The 26,960-nt window shown below is 39.8% G+C and overlaps 1 long non-coding RNA gene across 1 annotated transcript in view; it reads right to left on the reverse strand.

Moving 5' to 3' along the window:
• LOC140203336 (uncharacterized) overlaps positions 1-26,358 on the reverse strand; it is a 53,140-nt gene extending 26,782 nt beyond the window's left edge. The window contains exons 1-2 of the long non-coding RNA XR_011887343.1: positions 25,895-26,358; positions 25,762-25,800 (exon numbers count right to left, since the gene is read on the reverse strand). This is a non-coding gene — a long non-coding RNA (uncharacterized lncRNA). The remainder of the gene's footprint in view (positions 1-25,761; positions 25,801-25,894) is intronic.
• Positions 26,359-26,960: the final 602 nt, after the last annotated feature.

Raw genomic sequence — 26,960 nt, forward strand, 5'->3', positions numbered from 1 at the left:
CATCCTTTCTAAGATAAGGCGCCCAAAACTGCTCATAATACTCCAAATGAGGCCTCACCAGTGCTTTATAAAGGTTCAACATTACATCCTTGCTTTTATTTTCTAATCCTCTTGAAATTAATGCTAACATTTCATGCGCCTTATTCACCACAGACTCAAACTGCAAATTAACCTTTAGGGAATCCTGCACAAGGACTCCCAAGTCCACTTGCATCTCAGTTCTTTGTATTTGTTCTCCATTTAGAAGATAGTCAACCCTTTCATTTCTTCTACCAAAGTGCATGACTTACACTTACAAAGATTGTATTCCATCTGTCATTTCTTTGCCCATTCTCCTAATGCCCAAGTCCTTCTGTAGCCTCTCTACTTCCTTGAAACTACCTGCCCCTCCACCTTTCTTCATATTGTCTGCAAACTTTGCAACAAAGCTATCAATTCCATCATCCAAATCATTGACATATAATGTAAAAAGAATCAGTCCCACCACAGATCCCTGTGAAGCACCAGTAGGCACTGCCAGCCAGTTAGAAAAGGCTCCCTTTATTCCCACTCTTTGCCTCCTACCAATCAACCACTGCTTTATCCATGCTAGAATCTTTCCTGTAATATCATGGGCTTGTAGCTTGTTAAGCAGCCTCATGTTTAGCATCTTGTCAAAGGCTTTCTGAAAATCCAGGTACACAACATCAACCGATTCACCTTTGTCTATCCTGCTTGTTGTTTCTTTAAAGGTTTGTAAGGCAAGATTTTCCTCTGAGGAAACCATGCTGACTATGGCTTATTTCCTCATGTGCCTGCAAGTACCCTGAAGCCTGATCCTTAATAATCAACTCCAACATCTTCCCAACCACTGAGGTCAGACTAACTGGCCTATAGTTTCCTTTCTTCTGCCTCTCTTTCTTCTTGAAGAGTGCAGTGACATTTGCAATTTTTCAGTGTTCTGGAACCATTCTTGATTCTAGTGATTCTTGAAAGATCATTACTAATGCCTCCATGATCTCTTCAGGCATCTTTTTCAGAACCCTGGGCCAGCACCATCTGGGCCAGGTGACTTATCCATCTTCAGATCTTTCTGTTTCCCAAGAACCTTCTGTCCAGTTATGGTAACTTCACACACTTCGTGCCCCTTGACACCTGGAACTTCCACCATGCTACTAGTGTCTTCAACAGTGAAGATTGATGCAAAATATTTTAGTTCACCTGCTATTTCATTGTCCCCCATTAGTACCTCTCCAGCATCATTTTCCAACAGTCTGATATCCACTCTCACCTCTCTTTTACACTTTATGTATCTTAAGAAACTTCTGGTATCCTCTTTTATATTATTGACTAGTATGCTTTCATATTCCAGCTTCATGAGTTGTTTAGTTGCCTTCTGTTGTTTTTTAAAAGCTTCCCAATCCTCTGACTTCCCACTAATTTTTGCTGTATTATATGCACTCTCTCTGCCTTTTACTTTGGTGTTGACAGTTCTGTCATCTTTCCTTTGGAATATTTCTTCCTCTTTGGGATGTATATATCCTGTGCATTCCAAATGGCTTCCAGAAATTCCAGCCATTGGTGCCCTGTCGTCATCCCTGCCAGTGTTCTTTTCCAATCAATTGTGGCCAACTCCCTTCTCATGGCTCTGTTTTCCCCTTTATTCCACTGTAATATTGATATATCTGACTTTAGCTTCTCCTTCTTAAATTTCAGGGTGAATTTGATCATATTATGATCACTTGCCCCTAAGATTTCTTTTATCTTAAGATCTCTAATTAATTCTGGTTATTGCACAACACCCAATCAAGCAATCAATCCCTTAGTGGGCTCAACCACAAGTTGTTCTAAAAAGTCATCCTGTAGACACTTTAGAAAGTCCCCCTCCTGTAATCCAGCTCCAACCTGATTTTCCGAGTCTACCTTCATATTGAAGTCCCCCATGACTATTGTAACATTTCCCTTTTGGCATGTATTTTCTATCCCCACTGTAATTTGTAGGCCACATCCTTACTACTGTTTGAGGGTCTGCATGCAACTCCCATCAGGTACATTTTACCCTTGCAGTTCCTTAGCTTGATCCACAATGATTCAACACCTTCCGACCCTATGTCACCAATGATTTGATTTCATTTTTTATCAACAGAACAACATTGCCCCCTCTGCCTTCCTACCCATCCTTTCGCTACAATGTGTATCCTTGGACATTAAGCTTCTAGCTATAACCTTTTAGCTAAGATTCAGTAATACCTGCAGCATCGTACCTGTCATTCTGCAACTGTGCTGCAAGTTCATCTACCTTATTCCGTATACTACATGCATTCAGATACAACACCTTGAGTCCTGTATTCACCCTTTTTGATCTTGTCTAGCTTTTACATTGCAACTCATCCTGTTGACTGCAATTTTGGCCTATTAACAGGTTTTCCTCACTACACATTGCCTGTGTTCGTAAACCAGTTACCTCATCTTCGGCATTATCATCCGCCTGGTGTGATAGCACCCCCCCCCCACCCCCCAGCTTCTATCGCTCTTGTGCTCAGCACCTGTTCTTGGGCAGCCATGAGCAGCACCTCTTTGCTGTCCCTCAGCCCTGCCATTGGTCAGGCTTTCTTATGTCAGCTACCACTGATATCTGGTGATGGTGCATCTCATGCAGTGGCTTGTCCTGCCTCTGGTCCTCTGGCCCTGCTTCACCCATTTCCATTTCCATATCCCCTGTCTGCTCTCTGAGATATTCTCCTAGCAGGTCTTCCCGATGTGCTCAAAGATATTTCACATTTCTTCCAGGACTGTGGCCTTGACACTTCTAAGTTACCGTCCTCTTTTATTTTGGCAGGTGTACGGTCTCTTCAAGTCAAGTCAAGTCAAGTCAAGTAACTTTTTATTGTCATTTCGACCATAGCTGCTGGTACAGTACACAGTAAAAATGGGTCGTTTTTCAGGACCGTGGTGCTACGTGAACAATACAAAAACTACACTGAACTATGTAAAGCAACACAAAACTACACTAGACTACAGACCTACCCAGGACTGCATAAAGTGCACAAAACAGTGCAGGTATTACAATAAATAATAAACAAGACAATAGGCACAGTAGAGGGCAGTAGGTTGGTGTCAGTCCAGGCTCTGGGTTTTGATGAGTCTGATGACTTGGGGGAAGAAACTGTTACATAGTCTGGTTGTGAGAGCCCAAATACTTTAGTGCCTTGATATTGGACTTTGGATGGAATCCTCCGTGTATTGTTAATAGTTTCTAGGTCTTGATGTCAAGTGGCCTCCAGTTCATTTCTTGGCCAGCACACTATCGCAGCTGGGTATCTGATGACCAGTAGGGCGAACGTGTTGATGGCTCTGATCATCTTCCCATTCAGCTGGCTTTTTAGGAGCTGTCTCACTCTTTGGAAGTACTTGGATGCTGCAGCCTTCCTTGTGTCCTCATTGTGGTTTCCAAGCACCTGCAGGATCCCCAGGTATTTGTAGCTGTCCTGTACATCTGGTCTATGGTCTTCCGGTACGTGTCTCTTTTGCACAGGAGAGATAAATATGCACACCACCATGATGAATAGTATTTAAATACACAGGGAACAGTTAAGAATCACAGTATAGCACTTTCTTTTCAGGAAGCAGAAGACCTTGTTGTTTTTGTATGTGACTGCTGGTTATCAGGTGACTTCTGTGCAATGTGAATTCCACACAGTGTACCGGTCACTACAGGAAAGACAACAATTTGTACAGGGCTTTTTTGAGACAACATCTAAAGCAAGAAAGGATCTACTTCTCTCGAGTCAGTGTAATGTAGGTTCATTCAATTGATTCCTGCGATGAATCAAAAGAGAATCTATAAATTTGCCCTGTACTCTCCAGAGTTTAAAAGGATGGTAGGTAATCTAACTGAAATATAGACAATTCTAAATGAGTTTGACAGCATAGTGGGCGCAAAGCTATTTCATCTAGCTATAGTGTGTAAATAAAGATAAAGTTCTTAAGATAAGGGGTCGACCACTTAGTCCTGACATGAAAAGAATTTTCTTTACTCGGTGTGTTATAAATCTAACATGTTTTCTACCCTGAAGGGCTGTGGATGTTCAGTCATCAAGCAATATTCCACTTATTCAATATTTAAACGCTTGAGGGAATCAAGTAATACAGTACTGGCTGAGAAAGTGAACAAATGCAGGACCAGCGTGGAGAATCATATACTGTAGTCTACTTCTTCTTCAATTTGAGACCTTCTGATGAACATTTGTAACATGGTGTCAGTACCTCCAGCTGAACTCTGTCTTTTTGTGTGTTTCCCCCTAGCTGTCAGTCTGTGATTTTGTATTGCCATGTGCTCCTGTCCCCGCTCCTGCTCTACTCCGGCCCCTGTATTACTGAGTACTCTGTCTCTCATCTGCTTCTCATTATTACCTGTCTTGCTGCCACCTGTGTCTCATTGTGCTCCACCTATCATCTGCCTCTGTTTATTGCAGTCCTGTGTTTTCACCTGTTTGTTGTCAGATTGTGCTAGTGAATTCTCCTGAGCCTTTCCAGCATTCATATCTGTACTCTGCCTGTTTCCCGATTCTGGTTTTTGGGTTTCTCTGGATGTGCTGATCTCTGCCTGAACTTTGACGCTGACTTTGTTTGCACCTCGGGATTTGTTACTCAATTAATATCACGGTGTGTACTGTACTGGGTGTGTGTTTGGATCCCTGCTCCAGCATCCTGTCACATATACAGATTCGGAGTGTGAAGGTAATAGCATTCCACAGTTGCTAAAGATTATGTTCTTTCCCTTGAGATGAACTGATATACAAAGGGAGACATGGAAATTTGTGGTGATAAGACTAGCTTCCAGTACCCATTTAGGCACTGTATTCCAGACTCCAGTCATTCACTACGGGGAAAAGTTCTTCTTCTGACCCTTCTGTACATCTGATTCTTTATACTAAACCTACAGCATCTAGGTTTTGGACATCTTCACTGTCTATCTTATGCACAACACCCATAGTTTTGTCTACCTTTATCAGAATGACTCTTTCTCTCCCCACCCCCTCAGCTGCCTACATTTCAAGAAAAACATCCCAGCCTATTCATTCTTTCTTCATAACTGAAATATTCTATTTTAGCCAACATCTTGGTGAATATCTTCTGCAACTTCTCCAGTGCAATTATGTTCTTCCCATTGTGTGGTAGGCAGAACTTTTGAGTATTCCATCTGTGGACTAATAAATATTTTGTACCCTTGTACCATAGCTGCCCTTTTCATACATTCTCTGCCCTAGATAGTGAGGGTAAGTATCCTGTATGTGTACTTCACCACCTTATCTACAATGCTGCTTCCTTCTGGGATCTATGGACTTGTACACTAAGTTTCTCTCTGCTCCTCAGTACTCAATAGGGCCCTACCTTTTTTTTTTCAATTCCCCCCTACCCCCAAAGTGCATTACTTCATACTTGCAGGGATTAAATACAACTGCTATTGTCCTGGCCATTTACATACTGTTCAATGTCCTTTTCAGCCTATGACTATCCACCTCACTATAGATAAATACCTCCAATATTCATGTCATCGCCAATCCTATATTTATGTCCATATTGTAAAAGCATCTAGCAAATAATAAGGGTTCCAGGAATAATCCCCATTGTTAACATGTAGGTACAGTCTTCCTATCACAAAATCAATGTGCAACCATCAACCTGTATCTCCTATTAGCAAACAATATTAGATCTAATTTACCAACTTACCACAAATCCCATGGGCTTTAAACTTTTGGACCAGTTTCTCATGTGACCCTTTTACTGAAGTCTATTTAGTCAGCTCTATCAACTGTACCGCCTCATCAGTACTCTTTGAAAAGTTTCAATCACATTGGTCCTAAGATTTCCCCTAACAAAGCCACATGGACTATCATTGATTAATCCTGCCTTACAATCTTTAGATTAGTTGTGTTCCTCTGATTTTGCTTTCCTATCATGGAATTATCTGAGGTTCATTTTTCAAGAAATATTTTTGCAGGCCACGTGCAAGAGCAATATATTCAGTGAATGGCTGGTCTCCAAAAAGCATAACCGTATAGAGGGATCTTGGTACTTGTAGTAAGATACAAGTGGATCTCAAGTCTATAAATCCCCTGAAAGCAGCAACTGATGTGGATAAGGTGTTAAAGAATTCCCCATAATGCAGGAGATTTGAGGAATGACCTGCTAGAGGTATATAAGACTCTGCGGGGCAAAGATAGGGTGAAAGGACATATTTTTCCTCCGGGGAAGGCTAAAAACAGAGGGCATAGTTTTAGGATTAGAAGCAAGAGATTTAAAGGTGACTTAAGAAGTTTGGACAGGTTAGATATCTACAAAACATGATGGCAGATCCTGTCCTTTTGGGGCAAAAAAAAATAATTATTTTCTTGTATCAGAGTTTCCATAACACATAGAAGCAAAATTAGTCCAGTTGATCCACCAAGTCAGCTCTACTCATGTCTGATTTATTTTCCCTCTCAACTCCACTCTCCTGCCTTCTCCCCATAACCCTTACTAATCCAGAAACTATCACTCCCCACTTTAAATATGCCCAATGACTTGGCCTCCTAGTTGTCTCTGACAATGAATTTCACAGTTTCACTACCTTCTGGCTAAAGAAATTGCTCCTCGTCTCAGTTCTAAAGCAACATCCTTCTATTTGGAGGCTGTGTTCTCTGGTGCTTGACTCTCCTGCTAATGGAAACATCCTTTTCACTTTCACTCTATCTAGGCCTTTCAATATTTGACAGGTTTCAATGAGATCCCCCCCATCATTTTTCTGAACTCCAGTGAATGCAGGTCAGAGCCATCAAACACTCTTCATATGTCAACCCTTTCATTCCCAGGAACATTTCTTCTAACCATCCACTGGACCTCTAATATGCTAGCATATCCCTTCTTGGGTGTGGAGCCCAAACTACTCCTAATACCCCAAATGGTGTTGGGCCAATGCTTTATAAAGCCACAGCATTGCATTCTTGCCAAATATCGAAAATGTTTTGGAAAAATCTGTGATACCATACTCACAGTATAAAGTTGCCTTTGAAGTGTGAATCAGTTATTGTCTGTTGCTATAACTTCAATATTCAGTCTCAGTCAGTGCAGAACCCTGCTGAGAACACAGGAATTATCCCTCTTGTGTTTCCAGAGACATGAGAAAATTAGAAAAAAAATGAGTTGGCACAATAATGTCAGAATTAAAGGTACCAATGGCATAATTATATATAACTTCCTCAGTGTTTGTAAAATTTGACTTAGTAAGATTAGGTTAGTTAGATTAGATTAGATAGGCCATGTGAATAAATGAAGGACCCCAAAATAACTGCTGAGAATGATATACCAAACAAAACAAAACACGGGCCAATTTCCCTTAGATTGTTTTTAAGATCGTTGTATAAAACATTCTCACCTCCTGCATTTTCCAATCCATTAAAGTTAATGGAACAGAATCTGCACAGGTGGATGCATCTGGGATCTGAAATGTTTGAGCATGATTAGGACCGGTGAAAGAATGAGTTCTCCTGCCTTGAATCAATGGTATTTTAACTTTCAAACAACATATTGAGTATTTCAGGAAGTGAATGGGTTTGAGGGCACATCTGTTTAGCCAGATAAGAAACTGCCTCCCTTAAAGGCGGACAACAACCTTTAAAGAACAAATGCTATCCTTCCTCACTTAATGCATATCACTCCAGGCGAAGAAAGGCATCAGTGTTATCAGTGATCTCGAGCAGATAATCTTAAAAAAGGAGAACTCATTATACATCTGATGTAATCTGCCTTTACTGTGATCTGTATTAATCAATTTTACCCTGTATTCAATTGTAAATGCACAAAATCAGTCATGATTTTCTTTTAAGATATGTTTTAGTCAGGTTATACTGCACAATTAAAATGAGGACAGTCAATACAGCATTTTAGTATTAACACAAAATGCTGGAGGAACTCAGCAGGTCAGACAGCATCTGAGGGAAATAAAACAGTCGATGTTCAGGTTGAGACCCTTCATCAGGACTGGAAAGAAAGGGGGCAGGAGGGGAAGAGTACAGGCTGGAAGGTGATAGGAGAGACCACGTGAGGGGGTGATGTGAAAAGCTGAGAAATGATAGGTGGAGGGGTAAAAGGCTGAAGAAGAAGGGATTTGATTGGAGAGGACAGGGGATCATGGAATAAATGGGAGGGAGGTGATGGGTAGGTCATAAGGGTGAGAACAAGAAGAGAAGTGATGAAATAGCCACCAGAATGGAGGAAAAAACAAATACAGGAAAAAAAGAAAGTGGGAATAGAGGTATGTAGTTACCAGAATTTGGAGAACCCCACCCCACCAACTTTCTTATTCTGACTTCTGTTCCCTTCCTCTCCAGTTCTGATGAAATATCTTGTTCAGAAATGCTGATTGTTTATCTCCCTCTATAAATGCCTGACCTGCTGAGTTCCTCCAGCACTTCATTTGTGTTGCTTAAGAAAGTGATTAATATTAAGATTAGCTTTATTTGCCACATGTGCATCAAACAACAGAACATATGGTGAAATAAGTAAAGGCATCTGTTAGCCTTGCAAGACCATGGATCTGCGTCTGGAAACTCTTCACTCTCCAGGGCGCAGGCCTGGGCAAGGTTGTATGGAAGACCAGCAGTTGCCCATGCTGTAAGTCTCCCCTCTCCACGATACTGATGTTGTCCAAGGGAAGGGCATTAGGACCCATACAGCTTGGCACCAGTGTCGTCACAGAGTAATGTGTGATTAAGTGCCTTGCTCAAGGACACAACACGTTCCCTCAGCTGGGGTTTGAACTCACGACCTTCAGGTCGCTAGTCCAATGCCTTAACCACTTGGCCACGTGCCCACAATAAGTCATTTGCATCAATGACGATCACAGTCTACAAATATGCTGGAGGCAACCTACGAGTATCGCCAAACTTCCGGTGTCAACATAGCATGCCACAATTTACTAACCAGAGGAAACGCACATAGTCATGGAAAGAATATACAAACTCCTTGCGGACAGTGGAGAGAATTGAACCCCAATATTCTGTTCAATGATGCGGTAAAACATTACACACTATGCTACCACGCCATCGCTTCCGGTATCTGCAGAATTTCCCATGTCTCTCGATATAGGGTTAACCATGATAGGTCTCTGATCTTGTTACTGGAAAAAAATTAGTTGCTTTCGTCTTCATTTATGAAATACTGAACTTAGTACTTAGACATTATAGAAACATAGAAAATAGGTGCAGGAGTAGGCCATTCGGCCCTTCGAGCCTGCACCGCCATTCAGTATGACGATGGCTGATCATCCAACTCAGAACCCTGTACCAGCCTTCGCCCCATACCCCCTGATCCCTTTAGCCACAAGGGCCATATCTAACTCCCTCTTAAATATAGCCAATGAACTGGCCTCAACTGTTTATGTAGTATGCTGTGTAAGATATTGTCCTTCATAAGGGAATTATGGTTTAATAACTAGCTTTAAAATTTTCCTGTTTATATTATAGTATATCAAAGTAGTTGTCATTCAATATTTTCTGCCATCATTTATACCATATCAGTCTTCCTGTTGTAAAATTCCAAAAGAGCTGATAGACATTTTCAATTCTCATTGTTCATGCTCTACCTGTCAGTCAGTCACCTTCAGGTTCCACGGAAAGGTCCTCTCCTCAGTGTCACATTTATCGGGCTGCAAAGGTTTCACAGAAAGCAGCTTCAAGCAACTTCACATCATGGGCCATGTCAGCTCTCTATCCAAAAATGAGTTTGCGCTACCCTGCTGATCCTTACCACCACTTGCAATGTCTGCACATCCAAGTTACTTCCCTGTGCTGCAGAGTTGCAGGCTGAGAGTTACGATCAATCTTTACTTCAGTGGATAAGGGCCAAGGGAAGTATAGTGAGCCTGTGCTTGTTCTACAGTATTGTAGGCCAGTTTCATTTCCACTATCAAACAATCTGCACACATCCAGCTCCTGATAGCCTGGCATGTTCCCTATGTTATAGAGTGCGAGAGCAAATTTCTGTGCAGTCATGACATGTCTTGCACTGAATTTTAGCCTCTTTTATAGGAAGAAAGGGATTACCAGTTTGATGGTCATTGAAGCTTTCTAAGTATTTTGCAAAAGACTTGGGTCCTTGCCAACACTGAATTACAAAATTGTAGACCTTGTAAGGGATGACAAATGTGAGGTGAATTCCAATCTGTAGATAAGACGCTACAGAAAATTAATACCCCTTCCAGGCTAAGGATCAAGCAAGAGTCAAGATTCATTTATTATCAAAGAATGTATAAATTATACAACCTTGAGATTTGCAAGAAACCTGAAAGAATCCAAATGAAGCAAAAAAAAGGAAACTAAAAATAAAAGACCAACACTGAGAAAGAAAAAATTATTTTTAAATCATGCTAAGAATTGAAGCGAACAACAACAGCATTCTGCACCAAAATTTGAGTCCTCTGATCCAAACCCAGCAGCCTAGAATTGGCCAAAGCCTCACTTATCAGTTCATCATATTAGAAGGCATGAAACTGAGCAGCCTGGGCAGTTTTCATAGTCTCAGCACCATGGAGTTGACCACTGCGGAGAACGAGCCAGATTGGCTCTCATTCCAACCAATACCATGTCTTGTCAGAATATCTGGGCCGGCGTTTGAATTGATTCAACAGCGAAAGGCTCCAGCGTTTGGAGAGAGGAGTGAAGATCGCAGAGAGCAAGCAAAATCGGCTCTTGCCTCCAACCTGGTTCAATGTTTAAATTGTCTAAATGCGTTGTACCTCACACTAGGACCCAGGAATCGCTGCTACGAAAGGCCCTGAACCTAGATCATGCTGCCCAGCGACCTGCTCTGAGCACAGAATTAGCTGCCCAGCCCAAAGCTCTTCTCGAGCTCATTAATTATATCAGATCATTGAACGATGACAATTTAATTCTGGATAAGAAATTGTGTGGTCTGAGAAATAAAAATAGTATATATCAAGGATAACACACACAGCACACACAAAATTTTGGAGAAATTCAGCAGGCCAGGCAACACTTATGGAAAAGAGTACAGCCTACATTTTGAGCCAAGACCCTTCAGCAGGACTTTATTTTTTCCAGTCCTGCTGAAGGGTCTCGACCCGAAACGTCAACTGTACTCTTTTCCATAGATGCTGCCTGGTCTGCTGAGTTCCTCCAGCATTTTGTGTGTGTGTTGCTTGGATCTGCAACGTCTGCAGATATTCTCTTGTTTGTGATATGTCAAGGATACATATAATTGCCCTATCTTAAATGAGGTTGTGAAAATTTTACTACTAAGATATGGTTGTTTTTCAGGAGGAGGAACAAAAAGCTAGTAAATCATGGCAAAGTAGAGTATGTGATAATTGGAAAACTTTCTTTTCCCCACAGTACTTCTACGGACTTGTATGCTGAAGAAAATAAGTTCTATGTCAGAGTTATATTCCATATTCTGCAATGTTAATCAATTATATCATCCATCAATTAATAACCACCCACCAAATCTGGGATGTTTCAATATACCAAATTATTCTGTGAGTGATTCTGTAGTATCCTCTCAGAGTAACTTTTTATATTTTCACTAAAGAAATTCTGCTTTGGAGTTAAATGAATGGCATTTGTCCTGCAAGCTCCAGGTAGAATTGAAGACCTCTATACAGATAGCTGCCCATCTGTGGAAACCATATTTTATTAAAGTAATAATGTGCAGCCAGTGTAATTTCTTTTAAGCTTCATAAAAGAAACTTAATTTTACTCCTGGAAATCTTTAGCTGCTGATAAATTGGTTTAATTTACTCAAACGTCTTAGTCAATCAATAAGGCTGATTAAAAATCAAACCAAATCAAATCAAATGGAGTCAGAGAGTGACAGATCTTGCTTCTCCAATATCTAAAACTCTAATCAAAGTATTTGTTCTCCTCAGAAATGAATCCAATCATAGTAACGTGTCTAACTTAAAGTGAGCATCTATGTTAAAGAAAAGAACGTTCTATTATTTAGAGCAACATACAAAATGCTGGAGGAACTCTGCAGGCCAAGTTGAATCTAGGAAAAAGGTAAACTTGACGTTTTGGGTCAAAACTCTTTGGCAGGGCTGAAGAAAAAATAACTGAGAAGTAGAATTAAAAGGTGGGGGAGGTGAGAGAGAAACACAAGGAGATAGGTGAAACTTGAAGGGGGCGGGGTGAAGTAAAGAGCTGAGAAGTAAATTGCTAAAAGAGACAGAAGGCCATGGAAGAACAGAAAGGTGAGAGGAGCACCAGAGGGAGATGATGGGCAGGCAAGAAGATAAGGCGAGAGAGAGAAAGGGGATGAGAAATAGTGAGGGGGGGGAGTTGGGGGGCAATGCTGGATGTTTGAGAAATCTATGTTCATGCTATTGGGTTGAAGGCTATCCAAACGGAATATAAGGTGTTGTTCCTCCAATCTAAGTGTGGTCTTATCATGACAGTGAAGGAGGCTATGGATGGACATATCAGAATGGGAATGGGAAGTGGAATTAAAATGGGTGGCCACTGGGAGATCCAGCTTTTTCTGGCAGACGGAGTGTAGGTGCTCGGCGAAGCAGTCTGCCAATCTATGTTGGGTCTCACCGATAGACAGGGCGCCACACCAAGAGCACTGAACACAGTAAGTGACCCCAATAGGCTCACAGGTAAAGTGTCACCTCACCTGGAAGGACTGTTTTGGCTCGAAACTTCGACTGTACTGTTTACCTAGATGCTGCCTGGCCTGCTGAGTTCCTCCAATATTGTGTGTGTGTTGCTCGGATTTCGAGCATCTGCAGATTTTCTCCTCTTTGTGATTCTATTATTTAGAGAAGTGTTCATTTTCTAAGCTAACCAGAATGTCATTATTTAGGAGAAGCAAGTCAGACTAAACTTAACTAGTTGGCAGTCCACAAGGAGGTGGCAAAGTCTGTTGAGGAATGATGTTTGAAAACACTCATGTTCCATAGTATGTGTAAAACTCCAAATCATTTTTACTGTTTCAGAATCAGGTTTAATATCACTGACATATGTTGTGAAATTTGTTGTTTTGCAGCAGCAGTATATTAAGAACTACAATAAGATATATATATATAAAAATGTTAAATTAAATAAGTAGTTCAAAAAGAGCAAAACAAAAAGAGAAGAAAAACCATGAAATATGAGTTCATTGTCCATTCAGTAATCTGATGACTGAGGGGAAGAAGCTGTTCTTGGAACATTGAATGTGTGTCTTCTGGCTCCGGTACCTCTTCTTTCATGATGGCAATGAGAAGAGGTCATGTCCTGGGTGATGGTCGTCGTTAATGATGGATGCTGCCTTTTTGAGGCATCGCCTTTTGAAGGTGTCTCAATGCTGGGGAGGCTAGTATCTATGATGGAGCAAGCTGAGTTTACCCGATCCTGTGCAATGACCCCTCCATACTAGTAGTTTCTTAGTAGTAAAGTTGTACAAAACAGAAACAAGCCACTCAGCCTAGCACATCTATGCTGACCCTTTTTACCATTTACACTAATCTTATTTGCTCACAAAAGATCCATGTCCTTAATGACTCTTAAATGTAATCTCAACATCTGACCACAGCTCCTCCACTGTCAGCCCTCCGTTTATCAACCACTCTCTATGAAGAAACTTTCCCCTCAAATCCTCTTGAATTCCTCTTGAGATCTTCCTACTCTCGCCTTAAGTATATATCCTCTTCTTTCTGATATCCATGACATGGTGAGAAGTTTCTGATTGTCCACCCCATCTATGTCTCTTATAACCTTATATGTCTCTATCAGGTCACCTCTTGACCTCACTTGCTCCAGGGAAAACAAGTCCAGCCTGACCAATCTTTCTCTGCAAGGATTTAATCAGGCAAAGTCCAATGTTGCAAAAAAACTTAGATGATCTTCCCGAAAAAAAAATCTTCAAAGATCGCCCTGTTTAATTGCCAATGTTTGTAAAATCATGAATGTACATCTTTGAAAGAAAGAAGGTAGGCATTGCTTTATTCAGAAACTGCAAGGCAGAACACACGGGTAAAATATTCTTGGTGTATTAGATCTTATCTTCCTTGTGTGATAAATCATATTTGGCCCTAAGTAAAAGACCAGGTTATGCCGAAGATGTGACCAATGACATTTCCTTATTTCCTATGTATTGCATAGTTTAACTACATTAAAACTGAATAGCAAATCTTATAGATTTCCTCTCCTTTCAATATTCATAAGGTCTCAGTAAAGTATTAATGATAGGTAATAAGCTGCAGCAGATCAATAATACAGAGCTTAAAAACTTGGGTTAAAATCAAAATTTGAATGACGTTAACCTGTGACGGAGGGCAAAAATGGGTGTAGGAATGAGAGGTATATTTAGAAATTATTCTAAAATTATACAGTTAATGCAAGGTATGTGAAATAAATAATATAACTTAGAATTGGTGGATTTGTGATGATCAATGCATACTTAAAAAAAATCACTCTCCCTTCTTCATTGTTCTTCATGCCTTATAATGATGCTAGAATTACCCCTAACCAACTTTTAGATATTTCACAAGTCATCCATCCAGCTTCCATAAGCTTCTAGAGAGGAATTAACTGGCTTTTCCAGATGACTTCCTTTAATACAAATTTGAAATAGTTAAAATTTTAATCTTTAAATCCAATTAGCAGTTAAGAATTGGAAAAAAAACTTGCTTTTATATAGAGCCTCTCATAAACTTAAGATCTCAAAATGCTTTACAGTCAATGACGCGAGTTGAAGTGTTGTTAATTTTATGCCAATGGATTTATCACTAATTATTCTAACGCATAATCTATTAGCTATTTTTGGATAGATTTTTAAAAGTCCTTCTTAAAATGGATTGTGAAAATTACCTTTCACAACATGAGCCATTTTCCCATTCACAAAGAATTGCAGTTCACGAATGCCTTTCATACTGCAGAGATATAAATAATTGTGTCCCACTACCACATTATTAAAACAGCTCTAAACAAAGTTGCAATTTACACCCTCTGTGAAGCAATCAGGGCACGTCACCCTCCTCATTTTCGTCAACTTGTATGTAACCTTTTACGTCCATGATTAACTTCAAATTGCTGTTATGATCCAACATCACTGCCCTTATTTAATCTATTTATACCAACAGCATCTTTAGGTACTCATTCTATTTTTATGATAATTGTTGGAGGTGGCTTCAGATCTGGCTTTTCATGACCTCCCCTCACTAGTCCACCAACTTCTTTCTGATAGATATACTGCTGATGTTTTCAGGGAATCTGTAGGCAATTTCCACATGTAGGTTCATGTCAATCTACCCTACCTCTCCTGTCCCCGCTCTGCTCCATTGCTGCCTGGGAGTATTCCAGTCCTGGATGAGCTTCTGCTGGATATATACAGCAGGAAAACTCTGCCCTGTTATCAGTGCGAGCTCCCCCAATAACTGAGACTACCCAGACTAATTACCACCTCAATAATTAACCCTGAAACTAGCTTCCAGCTCCATACCCTCCCCACCAAAAAAAGGCATCTGATTCCACCTCTGTAACATTGTCCATCATTAATTCCAGATTTGTAGATTTCAATGCTTGTCTGGTTATTTTCCCACTTTACACCTTTCAAAAATCAAAATATAGCATTCACAATTTTGCTGCTATTATCCTATCCTTTATAATTCCCATTCAATCTCCATCCCATCATCCTCTATGAGCTAAAATACCTTGCAGTTCCCAGTGTTATATTTGTAATTTAAATTCCTATCCTATGTTTAAATATTCCCTTGGAATTGGCTCAATTTATTGCTGTAACATCCTCGAGCCCAATTTACCTGTGAACTGTGCTTGTAGAAATTCATCCACTCAACTAATAATATGGCAGCAGCTGCATAAATTTAGAAAAAAGTCCATGCAGTCAAAGTTTTAAAGTAGAACACAGGCTATAATGCATGGTTGATACAAAGGGCCGATATTGAGTTTCTGCTTTGATTCAGGCCATACATGAGGCTATCTTTATATTGCAGAGGCTCAATATTCTGCATTTTTCCCCCATGAACTCTCTGACTTTCCAGCTCATGCCTTCCATCTCCTCTAAAAACCCTGCCTCTCTGCCCAAGCTGTTGGGTACCCCTTCTAATATTTCTCTCCATGGCTCAAAATACTTTCATTTAATTGCATTAAAGTGAGACTTGTTGAAACAATTTTCTATTTTAAAGTGAATATTTAAATAAGACCATAAGATAGGAGCAGAATTAGGCCATTTGGCCCATTTCATCATGGTTGATCTATTTTCCCTCTCAGCCCCAGTCTCCACCCTTCTTCTCAAGTCTCTTCATGCCCTGACTAGTTCAAGAATCTATCAACCTCTGTCTTAAATATACCCAATGACTTGGCCTTCACAGCAGCCTGTGGCAATGAATTCCAGATTCACCACTCTCTGGCGAAAGAAATTCCTCCTCTTCCCCATTCTACAAGGACTCCCCTCTATTCTGAGGTGGTCTCCTCTGCTCCTGAACTCCCCCACCATAGGAAACATACTGTCAACAACCACTCTATCGAGCCCTTTCAGCATTTGATAGGTTTCGAATGTTGAAAGGCCTCGATAGAGTGGATGTGGAGAGGACATTCCCTATGGTGCGGGAGTCTAAGACCAGAGAACATATTTATATTTGATAGTAATAATCTCAAGGACTGAGAGCATTTCCCAACAGGCCTGATCGCTGGAAAAAAAGAGTTCACTGGTGGAACATAAATCTTAGTTTTGCTGAAAAATATTTTGATTTTTCATATGAATCCTTATCTTTTTTGTGGGCATTTCATAGTTTGGTTCAGAGTAAGTCTGTGTATGGCATTTTACAAAATTAGAAGCTTTTATGGCAGTTTCTGAATAAGTCTATTTCCATTTATATTAAATTATATTCTGGAATTGTTATTAGTGCCTTGGGGATTCAATTTCATGATTTAGTTCTATTTTCAATGAAAGCTATAAATGAGCATGTTACCTTTCCTCTGTATTTAAGTTTCATTATCTGTTTGAATGCTGAGACTGCAAAATGGTGTATTAGCTGCACCAACTATAAGTGAAGATTAGGAACCAAATGTACTTGGGAGGGAGGATTATGTTGTGTATCCGTAGGACAGGGGAGAGTCATGACTTTGCTGTAACCACTGGAAATCTGCTGTCAGGCTGCTAGTGATTTGCAGTATTAGGAAAGGAAAATTGGTGTTTAAAGGAAAGGTTTTTGGAGTTTCAGTCCTTTGAACAGGAGTGAACTATAATTATAGGGACATAGTTGCCTTTTTAATAGCATAATGCCACAGCCAATAGATTGGCTCAGGTTCAGTCTTGACTTTTGATGCTGTTTGTATGGCTTTTGCACATTCTTTTTGTGACCAACGCATCTTCAATAGCTGCTAGTTGATAGATTAATTGGCCATTGAAAATTGCTCTTGGTACATAGGGAAAGTCCAAAATAAGGAGCCCAAAATTGCACACGATACTCCAAGTGTGGTCTCACGAATGTCTTATAGAGCCTCAACATCACATCCCTGCTCTTATATTCTATACCTCTAGAAATGAATGTCAACATTGCATTTGCTTTCTTCACCACTGACTCAACCTGGAGGTTAACCTTTAGGGTATCCCGCACAAGGATTCCCAAGTCCCTTTGCATCTCTGCATTTTGAACTCTTTCCCCATCTAAATAATAGTCTGCCTGTTTATTTCTTCCACCAAAATGCATGACCATACACTTTCCAACATTGTATTTCATTTGCCATTTCTTTGCTTATTCCCCTTAACTATCCAAATCTCTCTGCAGGCTCTCTGTTTCCTCAACACTTCCTGCTCCTCCACCTATCTTTGTATCATTGGCAAATTTAGCCACAAATTCATTAATCCCATAGTCCAAATCATTGACATACATCATAAAAAGCAGCGGTCCCAAAACTGACCCCTGTGGAACTCCACTGGTAACCGGCAGCCTGCCGGACTAGGATCCCTTTATTCCCACTCTCTGTTTTCTGCCGATCACCCAATACTCCATCCATGCTAGTAACTCCCCTGTAATTCGATGGGCTCTTATCTTGCTAAGCAGCCTCATGTGTGGCACCTTGTCAAAGGCCTTCTGAAAATCCAAGTTCACCACATCTACTGCGTCTCCTTTGTTTACCTTGCTTGTAATTTTCTCAAAAAATTGCAGTAGGTTAGTCAGGCAGGATTTTCTTCTCAGGAAACCATGCTGGCTTTGGCCTATCTTGCCACGTGCCTCCAGGTACTCTGTAATCTCATCCCTAACAATTGATTCCATCAACTTCGCAACTACTGATGTCAGGCTAACAGGTCTATAGTTTCCTTGCTGCTGCCTCCCACCCTTCTTAACATTTGCAATTTTCCAGTCATCCGGTACAATGCCTGAATCTATCGATTCTTGAAAGATCATTGTTAATGCCTCCACAATCTCTCCAGCTACCTCCTTCAGAACTCAAGGGTGCATTCCATCAGGTCCAGGAGATTTATCTACCCTCATACCATTAAGCTTCCTGAGCATCTTCTCAGTAGTAATTTTCACTGCATCTACTTCACTTCCCTGACACTCTTGAACGTCCGGTATACTGCAGATGTCTTCCACTGTGAAGACTGATGCAAAATGTGCATTCAGTTCCTTTGTCATCTCTGCGTCTCTCATTACAATATCTCCAGCGTGATTTTGTATTGGTCCTATATTTACGCTCAGCTCTTTTACCCTTTGTATACTTAAAAAAAGCTTTTAGTATCTTCTTTGATATTAGTCGCCAGCTTCCTTTTATAATTCATCTTTTTCTTCCTAATGACCTTTTCAGTTTCCTTCTGTAAGTTTTTAAAATCTTCTCAATCCCCTATCTTCCCATTAGATTTGGCTTCCTTGAATGCCCTCTCTCTTGCTTTTACTTTGGCTCTGACTTCATTTGTTAGCCACAGTAGTGTCCTCCGTTTATTTGAAAATTTCTTCTTATTTGGAATATATCTGTCTTACACTTCCCTCATTTTTTTTTACCATATGTTCAGCCAATTTTGTTGGGGATACTGCACATTGTTAAGATGTCCTAATGGGGGCGGGGGAAATCGGGTGTCTATAAATTAATATGTTAGTGGGCCTGTCAAAGTCAGTCAAGTTCATTGATATGCAGAAGTTCATGCATGCACCAGTACAATGGAAGATTTTTTTGTAGCAGCATCTTCGTCACACAGCGTCAGATAATCAACATTCATCAGAAAAAGATACATTAAATATAAATTAAGCACTTTTTTACAAGAAACAACACAATTACAATAAAGAAAAGCAAGGTCCATTTTAATGCAAAATGAGCAAGACAGAAAGTACACCTGAGAACATAGGTGCGCCAGGACCACTTTGCACAAGAATCTGCAAGAAGCTCACAAGCCATTCTTAGAGAAACTTTATTGATAGGCAGAAGTAGTACAAAGTAAACATAGGAGAGCCCAATTATATGGTTATATAAATGTTATACATTGGGTATTGAATAACAAATAGTGTTTCAGATGACATCTGATATTTATTCAAATCATATCTATTCTGCTTCATCTGTATGCTGTACAATTGCTGGGTGGTTTGTAGTTGTTTCTGAAAATTAGGTAGCTATTGATTGTGTCATGCACAGCTTTAATGCACTTTTCTAGGGTCAAGCAGCATAACCCTCAAGATAATAGGCAGCTCTCTCCAAAGCCCATTCTTACACATACACTGTTCATGATAAGTAATTCAATAATGGTATCTGAAATAATTCAGCAAATCTAAAACGAGTATTATAGCATTATTGCAGATTCTGCTAAAGTTAAATACCTTATTTACAGAATAGGCTATAATCTTATTCATATTTGAGACTGAACCCACATTATATTCATAGTGCTCTCTTTTTTTTGTAATATAATTTTTATTGAATTTTCAAAAGGAATACATGAAAAAATAGAATCTACCCTCCCCCCTCCCTTTAACCCTCCCCCCCCCCCCCCCATATATGGTCCTACCTAAAAAGAAAGAAAGAAAGGAAGAAAAGAGCCGCCTGGATATTGGAAGGTTTCCACATGCTCCATGAGATTCAAAATAAATTTGGTATAATTATTCGTTACTTTCCCCAAGTGACCAAAGTCTTTATTGGAGCACTTAAATATGCCATCCTATCTTTTGTAAATAAGGGCGCCAAATATTCAAAAATGTTACATATTTGTCTCTTAAATTATAAGTAATTTTTTCGAGTGGAATAGAACTAGCCATTTCATTATTCCAACGATCCATCCTTAAATACGAATCAGATTTCCAAGTAACTGCTATAGTCTTCTTAGCTACTGCCAATGCAATTTTTATAAATTCTTTCTGATATTTATTCAATTTAAGTTTCGGTTTTATCCCTTCAATATCACCTAATAGAAATAATACAGGGTTATGTGGAAGTTGAGTTCCAGTAATTTGTTCCAATAAGATTCTTCAATTTATCCAAAAGGGTTGAATTTTAAAACAAGACCAAGTAGAATGTAAAAAAGTACCAATTTCTTGATTACACCGAAAACATTTACCAGATAGATTTGAATTTAATCTATTTATTTTTTGCGGTGTAATATATAATTGGTGTAAAAAATTATATTGTACTAATCTAAGTCGGATAGTGCTCTCTTTATATTCAAATAAAGTCCAATTTATTTCCCATTAATATGTTGCAACAACTGATTTTTCAGAAAAGTAAACTTCAGAAATAGTTATTTAACCATATGATTCAAAAGGAGAATTGGGTCCTTTCTGATATTTACTCACCTGTAAGGATATTGTTGTGGTTCATGTAAGGAATTAGTGATTTTTTTTATCGAATTGTGGAAATAGGCTTAAAGTAATAAAAAAAAGCTTCACGTCTTTCCTCACAAAAGACAGAAGTTAAACTGTTAGCAAGGTTCCTGCTGTTCTTGAAATTGTGCCAAAGATTTTCTCTACAACTGTGATTTACCTCATTCTTCTTTTTCTTAAATGGTTCAACAGCTTTGTAGATTCTAAGTGGCTAGTGAGATCATGCATGAAATGCAAATTATTTCACAGATGGGGTAAGTGATGGGATTGACAGATGGATAGTTTGTGAGATTTTCTCCTCCTTGCTTCACTTTCATGGGATGTCTGTATGCTCCAAATGCATGGCCTCGAGGTTTTGAAAACCACCCCGAATGTTTGTTCTCTACTTTGAGCAGACATGGGCTAGATATTCCCAGGATGTCACATTTCTTTAAAAAGGTTTTGATTGCAGCCATAAATCTTTTCCACTGTCCATCTGTTAATTTCTTCCTATGGCAGAGCTTGGGAAGGGGCTGTGTTCGGCATGCTGGTGTTGGATTTAGCAGTTACTTCTAACAATTTGCTAACTATTTGGTTCTGTCAACAATAAGTAGTTGCGAATGGTGAACACTATTTGGGCAGTCAGTTGATTAACTTCACAAACATGTTGTGAAATGGTTGGTTCAAGCAATTGTATGCATTGTACAACCAAAGAAGGGGAAATTTGCACAGAGAAAATGTATTTAATATGGGCCGGTTTAATGTTAAACTAGAGCCACTTTCAATAGGATAGCAACATATTACTAATAATAATGATAAAAGATCAGAAGTTATGTCACATTTTTGATCCTGAATTAAAGTGAACAGGCAGTTGGATTTCCTATACTAACCAGTGTGAAGTGGCCTGTGATTGGCAAGCAGGAACAGAGTGTTGAGTGATTGGTGTGATAAATGTTGGGGAAAGGTTAAAGACTGACTCCATTATCAGGGGAGGAATCCAATCTGAAACAATATTAAGTCTCCCTCAAAAACTCAGAAGAGCAGGATAAAAACAGAACTGGTGCCAGTCCATTTGGAACTCAGCAAGTAAATCTTGCCAGCTGATTTTAACTGTAGGTCTGTTACAGTTAAAATTGTTCCTGAAGACTTGTTTTCTTTCTTTTTAAATGTAATACAGAACTGTTTGTTATATTTTGTATGCCATTCACGTACTCAGAGTCATAGAAAACCGCAGCACAGAAACAGGCCCTTTGACCCACCTAGTCCATGCTGAACCATTTAAACTACTTAGTCCCCCTCATGCTCATCTTATATATTTCGCCTTTCACACTTAACCCATGACTACTAGTTGGAATCTCACCCAACCTCAGTGGAAAAAGCCTGCTTGCATTTATCCTATCTATACCCGTCATAATTTTGTATACCTCTGTCGAATCTCCCCTCAATCTTCTACGTACTAGAGAATAAATTTCTTGCCTCGCCAATCTTTCCTTATAGTGTCAGCAACATCCTTGTAAATTTTCTCTGTACTCTTTCAAACTTATTTACTTTTTTCCTGTAGGTAGTTGACCACAACTGCACATGACACTCCCTGTTACGCCTCACCAACATCTTACACAACTTCAACATAACTTTCCAACTCCTGTACTCAATACTTTGATCTATGAAGGCCAATGTGCTAAAAGCTTTCTTTATGACTCTATCTACCACTTTCAATGAATTATGGACCTATATTCCCAGATCCCTTTGTTCTACTGCACTCCTCTGTGCCCTACCACTCACTGTATAAGAACTATTCTGGTTGGTCCTCCCTAAGTGCAACACCTTGTACTTGTCTGCATTAAATTCCATCTGCTATTTTTCAGCCCATTATTCGAGCTGATCCAAATCCCGTTGCAAGCTTTGATCATCTTCCTTGCTGTCCACTGCACCCCCAGTCTTTTTAGATTAGATTATGAGAACACTCAGTCCTCTTTTATTGTCATTTAGAAATGCATACATGCATTAAGAAATGATACAATGTTTCTCCGGAGTGATATCACAGAGAACAGGACAAACCAAAGACTAACACTGACAGAACCACAAAATTATAACATATAGTTACAGCAGTGCAAAGCAATACCATAACTTGATGAAGAACAAACCATGGGCACAGTAAATAAAGTCTCAAAAATCCCCGAGTCGATCGACTCCCGAGTCCCTGAAAGCAGGCGGCAAAAGAGAGAAACTCCCTGCCATAAACCTCCAGACACCGTCAACTTGCTGATGCTTTGGAAGCGGCCGACCACAGCCAACACTGAGTCTGTCCGTCCGTCCGAAAACTTCGAGCCTCCGACCGGCCCCTCCGATACAGCCTCCCGAGCGCCATCCTCTGCCGAGCGCCTTCGACCTCGCCCCAGCTGCTGAAACACGCAAAGCCGAGGATTTCAAGGCCTTCTGCTCCGGAGATTCCGGTTACCACACAGTAGCAGCGGTAATGAAGCGGGCATTTCAGAAGTTTTCCAGATGTTCCTTCGTACTCTCACGTCTGTCTCCATCAAATCAGAATTGTGCACGGTCCCCTACTTGACACATAACAGATATTCATCACCGGAGAGGCCACGTGTGCTGCCGTCACGCCGCCATTTTCTCCTCCTCTTGGTGCATTATGCAAATTTGCTGATCCAATTTACCACATTATCATCCCGATCATTGATATAGATGGCAAACAACAATGGACCCAGCAATGATCCCTGTGATAGGTACTCCACTAGTCACAGGCCTCCAGTCAGAGAGGCAACCATCTACAACCACTCTCTATCTCCTCCTGCAAAGCCAATGTCTAATCCAATTTACTGCCTCATTGTAAATGCCAAGCAACTGAACCTTCTTGACCAACCTCCCATGTGGGATCTTGTTAAATGCCTTGCTGAAGTCCATTTAGACAACACCTACTGCCTTGTTGTCATCAACTTTTCTGGTAACTTCCTCAAAAATCTCTATAAGATTGGTTAGGCATGACCTACCATGCACAAAGCCGTGTTGACTATCCCTAATCAGTCCCTGTCGATCCAAATAACCATATATCTGGTCTCTTAGAATACCTTCCAATAACTTTGCTACTACTGATGTCAAGTTCACTGGCTTATGATTTCTTGGTTTATTCTCTCCTCTGTAATCTGTATAGGGTCCATAATCTCACTGCTGTTTTGCCTCACTTCTACAGACTCTGTGTCTATCTCTCTAGTAAGTACAGATGAAAAAAAAATCATTTAACATCTCTCCATCTATTTTGGTTCCACACATAGATTACCGTTCTGATCCTATGGAGGACCAATTTTGTTCCTTGCAATCCTTTTGCCCTTCATATATTTGTGGAAGTCCTTAGGATTCTCTTTCACCTTGTCTGCTAAGGCAACTTCATGTCTTTTAGCCCTCCTGATTTCTTTCTTAAGTGTTCTATTGCATTTCTTATACTCCTCCAGTGACTCATTTGATCCTACCCGTCTATACCTGCTATGCATCTCCCTTTTTTCCTATCTAAGGGCCTTTTTTTCTTATCTCTTGAACACTAAGGCTCCCTAAACCTGTTACCCCTGCCTTTTATTCTGACAGGCACATACAAACTTTTTACCCTCAAAATTGCACTTCTGAAGGTCTCCCACATACCAAGTACACATTTGTCAGAAAACAGCCTGTACCAATCCATAAGCCAGAACCTTTCTGATACCATAAAACTTGGCCTTTCTCCGATTTAGAATCTCAACCCGTGGACCAGACCTATCCTCTTCCATATTTACTTTGAATCTAGAGGCATTACGATCACTAGATGCCAAGTGTTCCCCTACACAAACTTCTGTCACCTGTCCTGTCTCATTCCCTAATAGGAGATCAAGTATTGCACACTCTCTCATTTGGACTTCTATGCACTGATTAAGGAAACTTTCCTGAACACATTTGATAAACTCCATCACATCTCGTCCTTTTACTGTATGGGAGTCCTGATCAATACATGGAAAGTTAAAATCACCTTCCCTATCACAATGTTATGTTTCTTGCAACAGTCTGTGATCTCTTTACAAATTTGTTCCTCTAAATCCCACAGACTGTTGAGAGGGGTATAATATAGTCTCATTAACGTGTCCATACCTTTCTTATTCCTCCGTTCTACTCTTACGGACTCACTGGACGAGTTCTCCAGGCAAAGAATGCTTCATCTCTCAATGTATTTCCAACATTACTCTAATATTACTGAAATATTAAACACAGGGCACTGTGCTCAATGTATACAAAGAGCTTAACTCCAAGTGAGTAAACAAACTTAAGTTGCCCCAATAACAGAAATTTCTTCAGAGAAATTCTAACTGCTGAGTATAAAATTCCAGCACAAGTATGAGGGTGGAGCTTATTAAATACGTTTTCACTGTTGAATGAATTGTCAATGACTGTTAGGCCTTCCAAATAAAGCTAGAACATTCCCTGGGTGATAATCACATTCAATTATTACTAAATAGCTTATCTGAATACATCTGCTGCCACCATTATATTGATAAAAAGCCTGCAATCTCATAAGCGCTTGGTTGCACTGGTAAAAAGCACATTAGCAGGCCGTACACCAGCTGCCTTCTTAGTCTTACCCCTCAGTAGATATTCCAATAAAAGAGGACTAATCACCATAAAAACCATTCCTGTTATGATGGCAGTTTCAGTGTGTAAACATATTTTGCTCCCTTCCACTGATCATCATAACCATCCTCCTCTCTTACCAAAAGTACTTTCCACTTCCACTGATAACAGCTCACCAATAATAATATACATTTAACAATAAAATAATTAATTTGACATACCTGATATACACTTTCAAATTAATTCATTGAACTCAGAATAGCAGCTTATTATTTATTCATTAATCTTTTTACGTGCACTGTATTTGCTGATTTTCTGCTTACTGTTGGCCGTGCACATACCTTCATGCTTGGGTAAGAAAATAAGTGCCGCGCTCAAATGTCTGTAATTACCTTTAGTAGACTTGAACTGAATCCATTAGTTCCTAAGGACTGATATATTAAACCATCATTAAAAGCACATCAAAAAATTTACAAATCATTACAAATATTAATGAAATTATAATAATTAAGAATAACAGCTCACCTTCTCCTTTCTGCAGACTGACAGTCCCTGGTGAAATGAATGAGGTCTCTGGCCTAGCACTGTTAGTTAAATAGGTTATAATAACCTTGAAGGTGCTAGGTGGTTGGCCAGCAAGCTTGTACAGATTTTTTGCTACCACCACACAGTTTCAGTGACCCGAGTTTGATCTTGATCGGGGAATAAGGATGTTAACTTTGCGTCTGTATGGTGTTCCCTCCGGCTATGCTTATCTCATCCCTAAAGATGTCTCACTGGGGTAATTAGCTACTGAGTGTTGGTGGGTAGAAGGAGAAGTGAGGTGAGGAGTAGGGTGCAGAGATGATGGGCATGTGAGAGAGATTACTTATAGGGAAGTGAAGTGGAAGATTGAACTGATGAGAATGCTCTAAATTCTGGCATATTTTCAATGGATTGATGGGTTTCTTTATATTGTAAGGAAACAGGAAAGATAGGAGAGCTACTACTCAGTGTGCCCTGGATTTAAAGAGATGTGCACTGTCACATAATCCTCCCTCCTCTGAAATTTACAATTTAGGGCAGCGACACGGGAGAGAGAAAAAAAAAACTGAAGAATGAAGTAATCAGATATGCTCAAACCTAGTGATGCAGCCCAAAAAGTGAGGCTAGGCTCAAATCTGACATAATTTCTTATCCAAATTGTTGTTACTTTGCACCAAATACAAGTGAGTTTCATGAAGGTTAATTTCCATAGAAAGTGGTTGCAGATTTGATGTGGTCCTGCCGTAATTCCGGGACTCACTGAGAATCTTGCCAGGAATCTATGACTTGTCGCAGGCCACCACACTGAGCCCAGTGATAGAGCTTAGTGCTTCAGAATCAGAATCAGATTTAATATCACCAGCATATGTCATGTAACTTGTTAACTTAACGGCAGCAGTGCAATGAAATACATGATAAATAAGTATAGAGGAAAAAACTGATTTACATTAAGTACATACGTATATGTCTATTAAATAGTTAAGTTAAAATCAGCAGTGCAAGATGACAGAAATAACAAAGTAGTGAGGTAGTGTTCATGGGTTCAATGTTGGTTCAGAAATCCGAT

The sequence above is a fragment of the Mobula birostris genome, chromosome 9 (genome assembly GCF_030028105.1).
Source record: "Mobula birostris isolate sMobBir1 chromosome 9, sMobBir1.hap1, whole genome shotgun sequence".
Lineage (NCBI taxonomy): Eukaryota > Metazoa > Chordata > Chondrichthyes > Myliobatiformes > Myliobatidae > Mobula > Mobula birostris.